Below are 19,131 nucleotides of genomic sequence, written 5' to 3'. Positions count from 1 at the left end.
CGCCTGACTGCCCGGGAAGTCAGAGGAAGCCGGCGAGACGGTAAAGGATGGCCGATCCCCAGCTGAACTCTGACAACATACTGGAACTAGAATGATCACACATTTAATACATTCTGAAACTGGAATGATCACGTAATGAATACATACTGGAACTGGAATGATCACATAATGAATACATATTGGAACTGGTATAAACATGTAATGAATACATACTGGAAATAGAATGATCATATAATGAATACATACTGGAACTGGAATAATCACACAATGAATACATACTGGAACTGGTATAAACATGTAATGAATACATACTGGAACTGGTATAAACTAGGGATGTGCGCCGGACCATTTTTGCCGGATTTGGATTTGGATTTGGTTCTAATTCGTCGTCCGGCTTTGGTTTTGGATTTGCCAAACTGCGGTGACTGGCTTTGGATTTGGATTTGGATTTTTTTACAAAAATTGACAAAAAAAGCTAAAATCACATAAATTGGTCTTTTTTTTCTTCCTAGAGTATTATTAACCTCAATAACATTAATTTCCAGTCAATTTAGACCATATCACAGCTTATAATATTGTTTTCAACATTATTGGCCAAAGGTTGCAGTGAGCTGACTGGTTACTAAGCGACAAAGCAGCGGCACAACGACACAGACACCACAGTATAAAGCACATCTATGACACATTGCCACACAGCAGTGGCAGAAATGAAAAGTAGTGCACCGACCCAGTGGGGTACGGCCAGCAGAGTCACAGTACAAAGTGGGCTACGGCCCTAGGAGTCACAGTGCACAATCTTATTAGCATTACACCGCACATAGGGCCTGATTCACATTACACCATAAAGTAGTGTCTCTTATTTATGTTACGACACACAGTAGTGCCCCTTTTACACAATGCCCACAGTAGTGACCCTTTTACACAATGCCCACAGTAGCGGTGTCCCTTACACAAGGTCCCCCAGCAGTGGTGCCCCCTATGCAGTCCCCTTAGTAGTAGGGTTCACTATGCAGTGCCCCCAGTAGAATGCCCCCCAGTAGTATGCCCCCCATTAGCAGGCCCCCCCAGTAGTATGCCCCCCATTAGCAGGCCCCCCCAGTAGTATGCCCCCCATTAGCATGCCACCCAGTAGTATGCCCCCCCAGTAGTATGGCTCCCCCAGTAGTAGGCTGCCCCAGTAGCAGGCCCCCCCAGTAGTAGGCTGCCCCAGTAGTAGCCCCCCCTGTAGTATGGGCCCCCCCTGTAGTATGCCCCCCCCCTGTAGTAGGCTGCCCCAGTAGCAGCCCCCCCAGTAGTAGTAAGCCCCCCCAGTAGTATGGCCCCCCCCAGTAGCAGGCCCCTCAGTAGTATGGCCCCCCCAGTAGCAGACCCCCCCCAGTAGTATAGCCCCCCCCAGTAGCAGGCCCCTCTGTAGTATGCCCCCCCCAGTAGTATAGCCCTGCCCAGTAGCAGACCCCCCCCAGTAGTGCAGACCCCCCCAGTAGTATAGCCCCCCCCAGTAGCAGGCCCCTCTGTAGTATGGCCCCCCAATAGTGCAGATCCCCCCAGTAGTATGGCCCCCCCAGTAGCAGACCCCCCCCCAGTAGTATAGCCCCCCCCAGTAGCAGGCCCCTCTGTAGTATGGCCCCCCCAGTAGTATTGCCTCCCCCAGTAGCAGACCCCCCCAGTAGTGCAGACCCCCCCAAATAGTAGTATAGCCCCCCCAGTAGCAGGCCCCTCTGTAGTATGGCCCCCCCAGTAGTATAGCCCCCCCCAGTAGCAGACCCCCCCAGTAGTGCAGACCCCCCCCCCAGTAGCGCCCCCGGACCTTTGACAAGTAAAAAAATAAAAAAAATAAAACTTACCTGTATCCCCGCTCCCGCGCCGTCCGCTCTGTCACACGCTGAGGAGGGAGCCGGAAGACGGAGCTCATGTGTGAGCTCCAGCCGGCTCCCTCCGTGCAGCAGCCAATGAGAGTCTGTGTGACTCTCATTGGCTGCTGTAACAAACACACAGCTGCCGCTGGCGGCTGTGTGTCTGTGTCTGTGTAGGGCAGAGCGCTATCACTGCGCTCTGCCCTACACGCGAGGAGACCTGATGTCGGATTCTCTAGTGAGAATCCGACATCAGGCGGCCGCCGTTCGGCCCCGAACGGGGATCCGAGTCAGGCGGTGAACACCCGAACAGGGTTCGGGTGGACTCGGATCCCCAATGTTCGGAGCGGTTCGGATTCCACAGAATCCGAACCGCTCATCTCTAGTATAAACATGTAATGAATACATACTTCAACTGGAATGATCATGTAATGAATTAGTACTGGAACTGGTATAAACATGTAATGAATACATACTGGAATGATCACAAAATGAATACGTACTGGAACTGGAATGATCATATAATGAATACATACTGGAACAAATGTGTAATGAATACATACTGGAACTGGTATAAACATGTAATGAATACATACTGGAATGATCACAAAATGAATACGTACTGGAACTGGAATGATCACAAAATGAATACGTACTGGAACTGGAATGATCACATAATGAATACATACTGGAACTGGAATGATCACGTAATGAATTCATACAGGAACTGGAATAAACACGTAATAAATATATACTGGATCATACATGTAATGAATTGGTACTGGAACTGGTATAAACATGTAATGAATACATACTGGAACTAAAATGATCACGTAATGAATACATACTGGAACTGGAATAAACACGTAATAAATATATACTGGATCGAACATGTAATGAATTAATACTGGAACTGGTATAAACATGTAATGAATACATACTGGTTCGAACATGTAATGAATACATACTGGAACTGGTATAAACATGTAATGAATACATACTGGAACTGGTATAAACATGTAATGAATACATACTGGAACTAGAATGATCACGCAATGAATAGATACTGGAACTGGAATAAACACGTAATAAATACATACTGGAACTGGTATAAACATGTAGTGAATACATACTGGAACTAGAATGATCACGTAATGAATACATGTTGGAACTGGAATGATCACATAATGAATACATACTGGAACTGGTATAAACATGTAATGAATACATACTGGAACTAGAATGATCACGTAATGAATACATGTTGGAACTGGAATGATCACGTAATAAATACATACTGGAACTGGAATAAACACGTAATAAATACATACTGGAACTGGTATAAACATGTAGTGAATACATACTGGAACTGGAATGATCACATAATGAATACATACTGGAACTGGAATGATCACATAATGAATACATACTGGAACTGGTATAAACATGTAATGAATACATACTGGAACTGGAATCATCACGTAATGAATACATACTGGAACTGGAATAAACATGTAATAAATATATACTGGATCATACATGTAATGAATACATACTTCAACTGGAACAAACATGTAATGAATTAGTACTGGAACTGGTATAAACATGTAATGAAAACATACTGGATCGAACATATAATGAATTAGTACTGGAACTGGTATAAACATGTAATGAATACATACTTCAACTGGAACAAACATGTAATGAATTAGTACTGGAACTGGTATAAACATGTAATAAATATATACTGGATCGAACATGTAATTAATTAATACTGGAACTGGTATAAACATGTAATGAATACACACTTCAACTGGAATGATCATGTAATGAATACATACTGGAACGAACATGTAATGAATTAGTACTGGAACTGGTATAAACGTAATGAATACATACTGGATCGAACATGTAATGAATACATACTGGAACTGGTATCAACATGTAATGAATACATACTGGAACTGGTATCAACATGTAATGAATACATACTGGAACTGGTATCAACATGTAATGAATACATACTGGAACTGGAATAAACACGTAATAAATATATACTGGATCAAACATGTAATGAATTAGTACTGGAACTGGTATAAACATGTAATGAATACATACTTCAACTGGAATGATCATGTAATGAATACATACTGGAACGAACATGTAATGAATTAGTACTGGAACTGGTATAAACATGTAATGAATACATACTGGATCGAACATGTAATGAATTAGTACTGGAACTGGTATAAACATGTAATGAATACATACTTTGAACTGGAATGAACACATAATGAATTAGTACTGCAATATATCGACATGTTGACAATGTTTTTGGTGGCCGAGCACCTTCTATTGGCGGCATCAGTGGCACCAGCGCAGTCTTCCGGATCTCGGAGGCCAGTTGAGTGTGACTTCTCATACAGAAATCTGACGGAGCGGCCGTTTCAGTGATTATTGTATCCCTAATTATAAACCCTACGCTCAGTCCTCCCTCTTATGCTTAACCCTAACCCTCCCATTCTGCACCCTTACCCTAATCTTTAATCCTCCCTTTGATGCCTAACCCGCCCTAGTGCAATATCTCTCCCAGTCTCCATCTACCTTAACCCTAATCTTTACCCTTAATCATCCCTTTTATACCTAACCCTAACCTCCCCCCGTAGCCCAAACCAAACCAGCCCTAGTGCCTAACCCCCCCATTATGCACCCTATCTTTAATCCCTACCCTTAATCCTCTCTTTTATACCTAACCCTAACCTCCCCCAGTAGCCCAAACCTAACCTGCCCTAGTGCCTAACTCTCCTATTCAGCACCCTCACCCGTAGCCTTAATCCATACTTGCCTACCCTGCCTTTTGAAAAAACCTCAGTCAATGAGGAGAAACGCGTCAAGGTGCTGATTTTTCCATTCTAAACTGCTGCTATATACTAAGACGGACCGCTGACTGCCGCTTGTGGGAGATCTAACACACTGAAGTGTGCATCCAAGTCACATACCACTGCGGACCTCGCGGCTTCATCTTACAACCTCGCGGCATCCACCGCTGACATCACCATTCACCACTTCCAGCTGATCTCGGGTGCTGGAGTTAACACCACCGCTCTCCGCTCCCAGCTGATTTCAGGTAACGGGGTTTACCCGTTACACGGGATATTACTGTATAGCACTGTGGCAGCCAGCCCCGAGTCTGGAGACTTTAAAACTGTTCAGGCTGATTATCGCTGCCGAGTGTGTCTTGCTGACTGGGCTCCAATTTATGACCTTCTATGTTAATTTTTTTTCCTGGCTTGTTCGGGGCTTTATTACACCAGTGGTGAGTGGCCGTCTATATTAGAGGAGACACGGATATTTCTGCTAAGAGAGTTACTTGCTACATATATTGACTTATTTTATTAAGCCACTTTTCTATCTAGGAACTCTGCTACCCACTAAGGGAACTTACAGACTCCATCAGTCATTATATTTTCCAGATTCTTGGGACTACACCCTGTTTTACATTTCATTTATGTGTAGAAGTGTTTTATCGTACTATTGCAATATTGTTATTTCATTTTTATGTCCTGTGGAGCTGCAGTTCTAATAGGGCTATTGCTATTGTAATAAATATATGTTTTATGATATACTTCTGATTTCAGGCGCAGACATAAGAGTTCTTTCATTTTGGTTTGTTTTGGGGAACCTTAGACACTTATCCCCCTGTGTCAGCTGCCAGTAATTCACTATTGAATCTCTGTTGCAATATATCAGCCCTCCACTTTTTCTTATTTATCGATTTGGTCGGGAGCCTCCCGAAGATCGGGTGCCGCTCCCGACCTCCCTGGACATCATGAAATCCTCCCGGCCCCAGCGATGTGTCCGCACCCCCCGCGCTTTTAAGTAAAAACCCCTGCAGCAGGGGGGCAGTGACGTGATTTGCGTTATCATAGCTCCGCCCCCGGCTGCACATTTCCATTAATCACGGCATTGTGAAGAGGGGGTGGAGTCATGATGACGCGATCACGCTGTCACGCCCCATGCTCTGCCCCCAATGCCGCATCAGGTGCCGGGCCCCACCCCCTTTGGCCGCATCACGCCCCCAGCCCTGTAAGCCCAATAGCTCCCTCCCGGAAGGAGGGAGCTAAATGTCGGCAAGCCTACCTTAATCCTCCCTCTTATGCCTAGCCTCCCCCAGTAGCCCCCCCAGTAGCCCAAACCTAACCCACCCTAATGCCTAACCCACCCATTCCACAGCCTAATCCTAATGTCAAACTGTTAACAGTCAACAATTAAACAAGGTTGATATCATAACTGCTGCCATTGTCCATATCTAATAACTGCTGCCATTGTCCATATCTAATAACTGCTGCCATTGTCCATATCTAATAACTGCTGCCATTGTCCATATCTAATAACTGCTGACATTGTCCATATCTAATAACTGCTGCCATTGTCCATATCTAATAACTGCTGACATTGTCCATATCTAATAACTGCTGACATTGTCCATATCTAATAACTGCTGACATTGTTCATATCTAATAACTGCTGACATTGTTCATATCTAATAACTGCTGCCATTGTCCATATCTAATAACTGCTGCCATTGTCCATATCTAATAACTGCTGACATTGTCCATATCTAATAACTGCTGACAATGTCCATATCTAATAACTGCTGCCATTGTCCATATCTAATACCTGCTGACATTGTCCATATCTAATAACTGCAGACATTGTCCATATCTAATAACTGCTGACATTGTCCATATCTAATACCTGCTGACATTGTCCATATCTAATAACTGCTGCCATTGTCCATATCTAATAACTGCTGCCATTGTCCATATCTAATACCTGCTGACATTGTCCATTTCTAATAACTGCTGACATTGTCCATTTCTAATAACTGCTGACATTGTCCATATCTAATAACTGCTGCCAATGTTCATATCTAATAACTGCTGACATTGTCCATATCTAATAACTGCTGACATTGTCCATATCTAATAACTACTGACATTGTCCATATCTAATACCTGCTGACATTGTCCATATCTAATAACTGCTGCCATTGTCCATATCTAATAACTGCTGACATTGTTCATATCTAATAACTGCTGACATTGTCCATATCTAATAACTGCTGCCAATGTTCATATCTAATACCTGCTGCCATTGTCCATATCTAATAACTGCTGACATTGTTCATATCTAATAACTGCTGCCAATGTTCATATCTAATACCTGCTGACATTGTCCATATCTAATAACTGCTGACATTGTTCATATCTAATAACTGCTGACATTGTCCATATCTAATAACTGCTGACATTGTTCATATCTAATAACTGCTGACATTGTCCATATCAAATAACTGCTGACATTGTCCATATCAAATAACTGCTGACATTGTTCATATCTAATAACTGCTGACATTGTTCATATCTAATAACTGCTGACATTGTTCATATCTAATAACTGCTGCCATTGTCCATATCTAATAACTGCTGACATTGTCCATATCTAATAACTGCTGACATTAGTCATATCTAATAACTGCTGACATTGTCCATATCTAATAACTGCTGACATTGTTCATATCTAATAACTGCTGCCATTGTCCATATCTAATAACTGCTGCCATTGTCCATATCTAATAACTGCTGACATTGTTCATATCTAATAACTGCTGACATTGTCCATATCTAATAACTGCTGACATTGTTCATATCTAATAACTGCTGCCATTGTCCATATCTAATACCTGCTGACATTGTTCATATCTAATAACTGCTGCCATTGTCCATATCTAGTAACTGCTGACATTGTCCATATCTAATAACTGCTGCCATTGTCCATATCTAATAACTGCTGACATTGTCCATATCTAATAACTGCTGCCATTGTCCATATCTAATAACTGCTGCCATTGTCCATATCTAATACCTGCTGCCATTGTCCATATCTAATACCTGCTGCCATTGTCCATATCTAATACCTGCTGACATTGTCCATATCTAATAACTGCTGCCATTGTCCATATCTAATAACTGCTGACATTGTCCATATCTAATAACTGCTGACATTGTCCATATCTAATAACTGCTGCCATTGTCCATATCTAATAACTGCTGCCAATGTTCATATCTAATACCTGCTGCCATTGTCCATATCTAATAACTGCTGACATTGTTCATATCTAATAACTGCTGCCAATGTTCATATCTAATACCTGCTGCCATTGTCCATATCTAATACCTGCTGACATTGTCCATATCTAATAACTGCTGACATTGTCCATATCTAATAACTGCTGACATTGTTCATATCTAATAACTGCTGACATTGTCCATATCTAATAACTGCTGCCAATGTTCATATCTAACACCTGCTGCCATTGTCCATATCTAATAACTGCTGACATTGTTCATATCTAATAACTGCTGACATTGTCCATATCTAATAACTGCTGACATTGTTCATATCTAATAACTGCTGACATTGTCCATATCTAATAACTGCTGCCAATGTTCATATCTAACACCTGCTGCCATTGTCCATATCTAATAACTGCTGACATTGTTCATATCTAATAACTGCTGACATTGTCCATATCTAATAACTGCTGACATTGTTCATATCTAATACCTGCTGACATTGTCCATATCTAATACCTGCTGCCATTGTCCATATCTAATAACTGCTGACATTGTAATCAGCAAGTAATGAAAATGAACTGGATTGTACACATAATGGAACTGGACTGAACATGCAGTGTGTACGCACACTAGAATTGCATTAGACATGTAATGAATATATACTGATACTGGACTGAACATGCACTGTGTACGCACACTAGAATTGCATTAGACATGTAATGAATATATACTGATACTGGACTGAACATGCACTGTGTACGCACACTAGAATTGCATTAGACATGTAATGAATATATACTGATACTGGACTGATCATGCACTGTGTACGCACACTAGAATTGCATTAGACATGTAATGAATATATACTGATACTGGACTGAACATGCAGTGTGTACGCACACTAGAATTGCATTAGACATGTAATGAATATACACTGATACTGGACTGAACATGCAGCGTGTACGCACACTCTCTGCTTCTCTAGCCCATATGATGTACTTTTAGTGAGAGGCCCTCTGCTTCTGTAGCCCATATGATGCACTTTTGGTGAGAGGCCCTCTGAACCTATAGGCCATACAATGTACTTTTGGTGAAAGGCCCTCTGCTTCTGTTGTCCATACAATGTATTTTAAATGATATGCCCTCTGCTTCTGTAGCCCACATGATATACTTTTGGTGAGAGGCCCTCTGCTTCTGTAGCCCATATGATGTATTTTTGATGAGAGTCCCTCTGATTCTGTAGCCCATATGATGTACTTTTGATGAGAGGCCTCTGCTTCTGTATCCCATACAATGTACTTTAGGTGAGAGGCCCTCTGCTTCTGTAGCCCATACAATGTAGTTTTGGTGATAGGCCATCTGCTTCTGTAGCCCATACAATGTACTTTTGGTGAGAAGCCCTCTGCTTCTGTAGCCCATACGATGTACTTTTGGTGAGAGGCCCTCAGCATCTGTAGCCCATACGATGTACTTTTACATAGAGGCCCTCTGATTCTGTAGCCCATACAATGTACTATTGGTGAGATGCCCTCTGCATCTCTAGCACATATTATGTACTTTTGGTGAAAGGCCCTCTGCTTCTCTAGCCCATACGATGTACTTTTGATAAGAGGCCCTCTGCGTCTCTAGCCCATTTGATGTACTTTTGGTGAGAGGCCCTCTGCTTCTGTAGCCCATACAATGTACTTTTGGAGAGAGGCCCTCTGCTTCTGTAGCCCATATGATGTACTTTTCGTGAGAGGCCCTCTGCTTCTAAAGCTGATACAATGTAGTTTTGGTGAGAGTCCATCTGCTTCTGTAGCCCATCTGCTTCTAATGTATTTTATGTGAGATGCCCTCTGCTTCTGTAGCCCATACAATGTAGTTTTGGTGAGAAGCCCTCTGCTTCTGTAGCCCATATGATGTGCTTATGGTGAGAGGCCTCTGCTTCAGAAGCCCATACAATGTACTATTGGTGAGAGGCCCTCTGCTTCTCTAGCCCATATGATGTACTTTTGGTGAGAGGCCCTCTGCTTCTCTAGCCCATATGATGTGCTTATGGTGAGAGGCCCTCTGCTTCTGTAGCCCATACAATGTACTTTAGGTTAGAGGCCCTCTGCTTCTATAGCCCATACAATGTACTATTGGTGAGATGCCCTCTGCTTCTGTAGCCCATACGATGTACTTTAGGTGAGATGCCCTCTGCTTCTGTAGCCCATACAATGTACTTTTGGTGAGAGGCCCTCTGCTTCTGTAGCCCATACAATGTAGTTTTGGTGAGAGGCCATCTGCTTCTGTAGCCCATCTGCTTCTAATGTATTTTATGTGAGATGCCCTCAGCTTCGGTAGCCCATACAATGTAGTTTTGGTGAGAGGCCATCTGCTTCTGTAGCCCATACAATGTATTTTAGGAGAGAGGCCCTCTGCTTCTCTAGCCCATATGATGTACCTTTGGTGAAAGGCCCTCTGCTTCTATAGCCCATACAAAGTATTTTAGGTGAGATGCCCTCTGCATCTGTAGCCCATACAATGTAGTTTTGATGAGAGGCCATCTGCTTCTGTAGCCCATACAATGTACTTTTGGTGAGAGGCCCTCTGCTTCTGTAGCCCACACAATGTACTTTTGGTGAGAGGCCCTCTGATTCTGTAGCCCATACAATGTACTATTGGTGAGATGCCCTCTGCATCTCTAGCCCATATTATGTACTTTTGGTGAAAGGCCCTCTGCTTCTCTAGACCATACGATGTACTTTTGATGAGAGGCCCTCTGCGTCTCTAGCCCATATGATGTACTTTTGGTGAGAGGCCCTCTGCTTCTGTAGCCCATACAATGTACTTTTGGTGAGAGGCCCTCTGCTTCTGTAGCCCATATGATGTACTTTTCGTGAGAGGCCCTCTGCTTCTAAAGCTGATACAATGTAGTTTTGGTGAGAGTCCATCTGCTTCTGTAGCCCATCTGCTTCTAATGTATTTTATGTGAGATGCCCTCTGCTTCTGTAGCCCATACAATGTAGTTTTGGTGAGAAGCCCTCTGCTTCTGTAGCCCATATGATGTGCTTATGGTGAGAGGCCTCTGCTTCAGAAGCCCATACAATGTACTATTGGTGAGAGGCCCTCTGCTTCTCTAGCCCATATGATGTACTTTTGGTGAGAGGCCCTCTGCTTCTCTAGCCCATATGATGTGCTTATGGTGAGAGGCCCTCTGCTTCTGTAGCCCATACAATGTACTTTAGGTGAGAGGCCCTCTGCTTCTATAGCCCATACAATGTACTATTGGTGAGATGCCCTCTGCTTCTGTAGCCCATACGATGTACTTTAGGTGAGATGCCCTCTGCTTCTGTAGCCCATACAATGTACTTTTGGTGAGAGGCCATCTGCTTCTGTAGCCCATCTGCTTCTAATGTATTTTATGTGAGATGCCCTCAGCTTCGGTAGCCCATACAATGTAGTTTTGGTGAGATGCCATCTGCTTCTGTAGCCCATACAATGTATTTTAGGAGAGAGGCCCTCTGCTTCTCTAGCCCATATGATGTACCTTTGGTGAAAGGCCCTCTGCTTCTATAGCCCATACAAAGTATTCTAGGTGAGATGCCCTCTGCATCTGTAGCCCATACAATGTACTTTTGGTGAGAGGCCCTCTGCTTCTGTAGCCCACACAATGTACTTTTGGTGAGAGGCCCTCTGCTTCTGTAGCCCATATGATGTACTTTTGGTGAGAGGCCCTCTGCTTCTCTAGCCCATACAATGTACTTTTGGTGAGAGGCCCTCTACTTCTCCTGCCCATATGATGCACTTTTGGTGAGAGGCCCTCTGCTTCTGTAGCCCATACAATGTACTATTGGTGAGATGCCCTCTGCTTCTCTAGCCCATATTATGTACTTTTGGTTAAAGGCCCTCTGCTTCTCTAGCCCATACGATGTACTTTTGGTGAGAGGCCCTCTGCTTCTGTAGTCCATACAATGTATTTTAGATGATATGCCCTCTGCTTCTTTAGCCCATATGATGTAATTTTGGTGAGAGGCCCTCTGCTTCTGTAGCCCATACAATATATTTTTGATGAGAGGCCCTCTGCTTCTGTAGCCCTCTGAACCGGTCTTAATTCATTTTATCCATAGTTTGATGTATCATTGCCAGTCTGTGGGTCTGAACAAATCACATAGTTTACCTTTTATTTCATGAGTGATAAACTTCATAGTCTCTGCGAACCTCCACCTATCTGCTCTTATATACTTCATAGTCTCTACGTACCTCCACCTATCTGCTCTTATACACTTCATAGTCTCTGCTTACCTCCTCCTATCTGCTCTTATACACTTCATAGACTCTGCGTACCTCCTCCTATCTGCTCTTATACACTTCATACTCTCTGCGTACCTCCTCCTATCTGCTCTTATACACTTCATAGTCTCTGCGTACCTCCTACTATCTGATTTTATACACTTCATAGTCTCTGCGTACCTCCTCCTATCTGCTCTTATACACTTCATAGTCTCTACGTACCTCCACCTATCTGCTCTTATACACTTCATAGTCTCTGCGTACCTCATCCTATCTGCTCTTATACACTTTATAGTCTCTGCGAACCTCCACCTATCTGCTCTTATATACTTCATAGTCTCTGCGTACCTCCTCCTATCTGATTTTATATACTTCATAGTCTCTGCGTACCTCCTCCTATCTGCTCTTATACACTTCATAGTCTCTACGTACCTCCACCTATCTGCTCTTATACACTTCATAGTCTCTGCTTACCTCCTCCTATCTGCTCTTATACACTTCATAGACTCTGCGTACCTCCTCCTATCTGCTCTTATACACTTTATACTCTCTGCGTACCTCCTCCTATCTGCTCTTATACACTTCATAGACTCTGCGTACCTCCTCCTATCTGCTCTTATACACTTCATAGTCTCTGCGTACCTCCTCCTATCTGATTTTATACACTTCATAGTATCTGCGTACCTCCTCCTATCTGCTCTTATACACTTCATAGTCTCTGCGTACCTCCTCCTTTCTGCTCTTATACACTTCATAGTCTCTGCGTACTTCCTCCTTTCTGCTCTTATACACTTCATAGTCTCTGCGTACCTCCGCCTATCTGCTCTTATACACTTCATAGTCTCTGCGTACCTCCTCCTATCTGCTCTTATACACTTCATAGTCTCTGCTTACCTCCTCCTATCTGCTCTTATACACTTCATAGTCTCTGCGTACCTCCGCCTGTCTGCTCTTATACACTTCATAGTCTCTGCGTACCTCCTCCTATCTGCTCTTATACACTTCAGTCTCTGCGTACCTCCTCCTATCTGCTCTTATACACTTCATAGTCTCTGCGTACCTCATCCTATCTGCTCTTATACACTTCATAGTCTCTGCGTACTTCCTCCTATCTGCTCTTATACACTTCATAGTCTATGCGAACCTCCGCCTGTCTGCTCTTATACTCTTCATAGTCTCTGCGTACCTCCTCCTATCTGCTATTATACACTTCATAGTCTCTGCGTACCTCCTCCTATCTGCTCTTATACACTTCATAGTCTCTGCGTACCTCCTCCTATCTGCTCTTATGGAGGAGTCTCTGCGTATCTCCTCCTATACGCTCTTATACACTTCATAGTCTCTGCGTACCTCCTCCTATATGCTCTTATACACTTCATAGTCTCTGCGTACCTCCTCCTATCTGCTCTTATACACTTCATAGTCTCTGCGTATTTCCTCCTCTACGCTCTAATACACTTCATTGTCTCTGCGTACCTCCTCCTATCTGACCTTATACACTTCACTGTCTCTGCGTACCTCCTCCTATCTGCTCTTTTACACTTCATAGTCTCTGCGTACCTCCTCCTATCTGATCTTATACACTTCATAGTCTCTGCGTACCTCCTCCTATCTGCTCTTATTCACTTCATAGTCTCTGTGTACCTCCTCCTATCTGCTCTTATTCACTTCATAGTCTCTGCGTACCTCCTCCTATCTGATCTTTTACACGTCATAGTCTCTGCGTACCTCCTCCTATACGCTCTTATACACTTCATTGTCTCTGCGTACCTCCTCCTATCTGACCTTATACACTTCATAGTCTCTGCGTACCTCCTCCTTTCTGCTCTTATACACTTCATAGTCTCTGCGTACCTCCTCCTATCTGCTCTTATACACTTCATAGTCTCTGCGTACCTCCTCCTGTCTGCTCTTATACACTTCATACTCTCAGCGTTCCTCCTCCTATCTGCTCTTATACACGTCTTAGTCTCTGCTTACCTCCTCCTATCTGCTCTTGTACACTTCATAGTCTCTGCGTACCTCCTCCTATCTGCTCTTATACACTTTATAGTCTCTGCGTACCTCCTCCTATCTGCTCTTATACACTTCATAGTCTCTGCGTACCTCCTCCTATCTGTTATTATACACTTCATAGTCTCTGCGTACCTCCTCCTATCTGCTCTTATACACTTCATAGTCTCTGCGTACCTCCTCCTATCTGCTTTTATACACTTCATAGTCTCTGCGTACCTCCTCCTATCTGCTCTTATACACGTCATAGTCTCTGCGTACCTCCTCCTATCTGTTATTATACACTTCATAGTCTCTGCTTACCTCCTCCTATCTGCTCTTATACACTTCAAAGTCTCTGCGTACCTCCTCCTATCTGCTCTTATACACTTCATAGTCTCTGCGTACCTCCTCCTATCTGCTCTTATACTCTTCATAGTCTCTGCGTACCTCTGCCTGTCTGATCTTATACACTTCATAGTCTCTGCGTACCTCCTCCTACACGCTCTTATACACGTCATAGTATCTGCGTACCTCCTCCTATCTGCTCTTTTACACTTCATAGTCTCTGCGTACCAGCTCCTATCTGCTCTTATACACATCATAGTCTCTGCGTACCTCCTCCTATCTGCTATTATACACTTCATAGTCTCTTCGTACTTCCTCCTATCTGCTCTTATACGCTTCATAGTATCTGCGTACCTCCTCCTATCTGCTCTTATACAGATCATAGTCTCTGCGTACCTCCTCCTATCAGCTCTTTTACACTTCATAGTCTCTACTTACCTCCGACTATCTGCACCTATACACTTCATACTCTCTGCGTACCTCCTCCTATCTGTTATTATACACTTCATAGTCTCTGCGTACCTCCTCCTATCTGCTATTATACACTTCATAGTCTCTGCGTACCTCCTCCAATCTGCTCTTATACACTTCATAGTCTCTGCGTACCTCCTCCTATCTGCTCTTATACACTTCATACTCTCTGCGTACCTCCTCCTATCTGATCTTATACACTTCATAGTCTCTGCGTACCTCCTCCTATACACTTCATAGTATCTGCGTACCTCCTCCTATCTGCTCTTTTACACTTCATTGTCTCTGCGTACCTCCTCCTATCTGACCTTATACACATCATAGTCTCTGCGTACCTCCTCCTATCTGCTATTATACACTTCATAGTCTCTTCGTACTTCCTCCTATCTGCTCTTATACACTTCAGTCTCTGCGTACCTCCTCCTATCTGCTCTTATACACTTCATAGTCTCTGCTTACCTCCTACTATCTGCTCTTTTACACTTCATACTCTCTGCGTACCTCCTCCTATCTGTTATTATACACTTCATAGTCTCTGCGTACCTCCTCCTATCAGCTCTTTTACACTTCATAGTCTCTGCGTACCTCCTCCTATCTGATCTCATACACTTCATAGTCTCTGCGTACCTCCTCCTATCTGCTCTTATAAACTTCATAGTCTCTGCGTACCTCCTCCTATCTGCTCTTATACACTTCATACTCTCTGCGTACCTCCTCCTATCTGATCTTATACACTTCATAGTCTCTGCGTACCTCCTCCTATACACTTCATAGTATCTGCGTACCTCCTCCTATCTGCTCTTTTACACTTCATTGTCTCTGCGTACCTCCTCCTATCTGACCTTATACACATCATAGTCTCTGCGTACCTCCTCCTATCTGCTCTTATACACTTCATAGTCTCTGCGTACCTCCTCCTATCTGCTATTATACACTTCATAGTCTCTTCGTACTTCCTCCTATCTGCTCTTATACACTTCATAGTCTCTGCGTACCTCCTCCTATCTTCTCTTATACACTTCATAGTCTCTGCGTACCTCCTCCTATCTGCTATTATACACGTCATAGTCTCTGCGTACCTCCTCCTATCTGCTCTTATACACTTCATAGTCTCTTCGTACTTCCTCCTATCTGCTCTTATACACTTCATAGTCTCTGCGTACCTCCTCCTATCTTCTCTTATACACTTCATAGTCTCTGCGTACCTCCTCCTATCTGCTATTATACACGTCATAGTCTCTGCGTACCTCCTCCTATCTGATCTTATACACTTCATAGTCTCAGCGTACCTCCTCCTATCTGCTCTTATACACTTCATAGTCTCTGCGTACTTCCTCCTATCTGCTATTATACACTTCATAGTCACTGCGTACCTCCTCCTATCTGATCTTATACACTTCATAGTCTCTGCGTACCTCCTCCTATCTTCTCTTATACACTTCATAGTCTCTGCGTACCTCCTCCTATCTGCTATTAAACATTTCATAGTCTGTGTACCTCCTCCTATCTGCTCTTATACACTTCATAGTCTCTGCGTACCTCCACCTATCTGCTCTTATACACGTCATAGTCTCTGCGTACCTCCGCCTATCTGCTTCTATACACTTCATTGTCTCTGCGTACCTCCTCCTATACACTTCATAGTATCTGCGTACCTCCGCCTATCAGCTCCTATACACTTCATTGTCTCTGCGTACCTCCTCCTATCTGACCTTATACACATCATAGTCTCTGCGTACCTCCTCCTATCTGCTATTATACACTTCATAGTCTCTGCGTACCTCCTCCTATCTGCTATTATGCACTTCATAGTCTCTGTGTACCTCCTCCTATCTGCTCTTATACACTTCATAGTCTCTGCTTACCTCCGCCTATCTGATCTTATACACTTCATAGTCTCTGCGTACCTCCTCCTATCTGCTCCTATACACTTCATAGTCTCTGCGTACCTCCTCCTATCTGCTCCTATACACTTCATAGTCTCTGCGTACCTCCTCCTATCTGCTCCTATACACTTCATAGTCTCTGCGTACCTCCTCCTATCTGCTCCTATACACTTCATAGTCTCTGCGTACCTCCACCTATCTGCTCTTATACACTTCATAGTCTCTGCGTACCTCCTCCTATCTGCTCTTATACACTTCATAGTCTCTGCGTACCTCCTCCTATCTGCTCTTATACACTTCATAGTCTCTGCTTACCTCCTCCTATCTGCTCTTATACACTTCAAAGTCTATGCGTACCTCCACCTATCTGCTCTTATACACGTCATAGTATCTGCGTACCTCCTCCTATCTCCTCTTTTACACTTCATAGTCTCTGCATACCTCCTCCTATCTGATCTTATACACTTCATAGTCTCTGCGTACCTCCTCCTATCTGCTCTTATACACTTCATAGTCTCTGCGTACCTCCTCCTATCTGTTATTATACACTTCATAGCATCTGCGTACCTCCTCCTATCTGCTCTTATACACTTCATACTCTCTGCGTACCTCCTCCTATCTGCTCCTATACACTTCATAGTCTCTGCGTACCTCCATTTATCTGCTCTTATACACTTCATAGTCTCTGCGTACCTCCTCCTATCTGCTCTTATACACGTCATACTCTCTGCGTACCTCCTCCTATCTGTTATTATACACTTCATAGTCTCTGCTTACCTCCTCCTATCTGCTCTTATACACTTCAAAGTCTATGCGTACCTCCACCTATCTGCTCTTATACACTTCATAGTCTCTGCGTACCTCCTCCTATCTGCTCTTATACACGTCATAGTCTCTGCGTACCTCCTCCTATCTGCTCTTATACACGTCAAAGTCTCTGCGAACTTCCTCCTATCTGCTCTTATACACGTCATAGTCTCTGCGTACCTCCTACTATCTGCTCTTTTACACTTCATAGTCTCTGCTTACCTCCGACTATCTGCACCTATACACTTCATAGTCTCTGCTTACCTCCTCCTATCTGCTCTTATACACTTCAAAGTCTATGCGTACCTCCACCTATCTGCTCTTATACACGTCATAGTATCTGCGTACCTCCTCCTATCTCCTCTTTTACACTTCATAGTCTCTGCATACCTCCTCCTATCTGATCTTATACACTTCATAGTCTCTGCGTACCTCCTCCTATCTGCTCTTATACACTTCATAGTCTCTGCGTACCTCCTCCTATCTGCTCTTATACACTTCATAGTCTCTGCGTACCTCCTCCTATCTGATCTTATACACTTCATAGTATCTGCGTACCTCCTCCTTTCTGCTCTTATACACTTCATAGTCTCTGCGTACCTCCTCCTATCTGATTTTATACACTTCATAGTCTCTGCGTACCTCCTCCTATCTGACCTTATACACTTCATAGTCTCTGCGTACCTCCTCCTATCTGCTCTTATACACTTCATAGTCTCTGCGTACCTCCTCCTATCTGCTCTTATACACGTCATAGTCTCTGCATACTTCCTCCTATCTGCTCTTATACACGTCATAGTCTCTGCGTACCTCCTACTATCTTCTCTTTTTTTCACTTCATAGTCTCTGCTTACCTCCTCCTATCTGCTCTTATACACTTCATAGTCTCTGCGTAACTCCTCCTATCTGCTCTTATACACTTCATAGTCTCTGCGTACCTCCTCCTATCTGCTCTTATACACGTCATAGTCTCTGCGTACTTCCTCCTATCTGCTCTTATACACGTCATATTCTCTGCATACCTCCGCCTGTCTGATCTTATACACTTCATAGTCTCTGCGTACCTCCTCCTATTTGCTCTTATACACTTCATAGTCTCTGCGTACCTCCTCCTATCTGCTCTTATACACTTCATAGTCTCTGCGTACCTCCTCCTATCTGCTCTTATACAGTTCATAGTCTCTGAGTATCTCCTCCTCTACGCTCTTATACACTTCATTGTCTCTGCGTACCTCCTCCTATCTGACCTTATACACTTCATAGTCTCTGCGTACCTCCTCCTATCTGCTATTATACACTTCATAGTCTCTGCGTACCTCCTCCTATCTGCTCTTATACACTTCATAGTCTCTGAGTATCTCCTCCTCTACGCTCTTA

The sequence above is a fragment of the Taudactylus pleione genome, unplaced genomic scaffold (genome assembly GCF_031769625.1).
Source record: "Taudactylus pleione unplaced genomic scaffold, aTauple2 ptg001039l, whole genome shotgun sequence".
In the NCBI taxonomy this organism is placed as follows: Eukaryota; Metazoa; Chordata; class Amphibia; order Anura; family Myobatrachidae; genus Taudactylus; species Taudactylus pleione.
The sequence above is the reverse complement of the archived record's forward strand: the minus strand, read 5'-3'. Positions refer to the sequence as shown.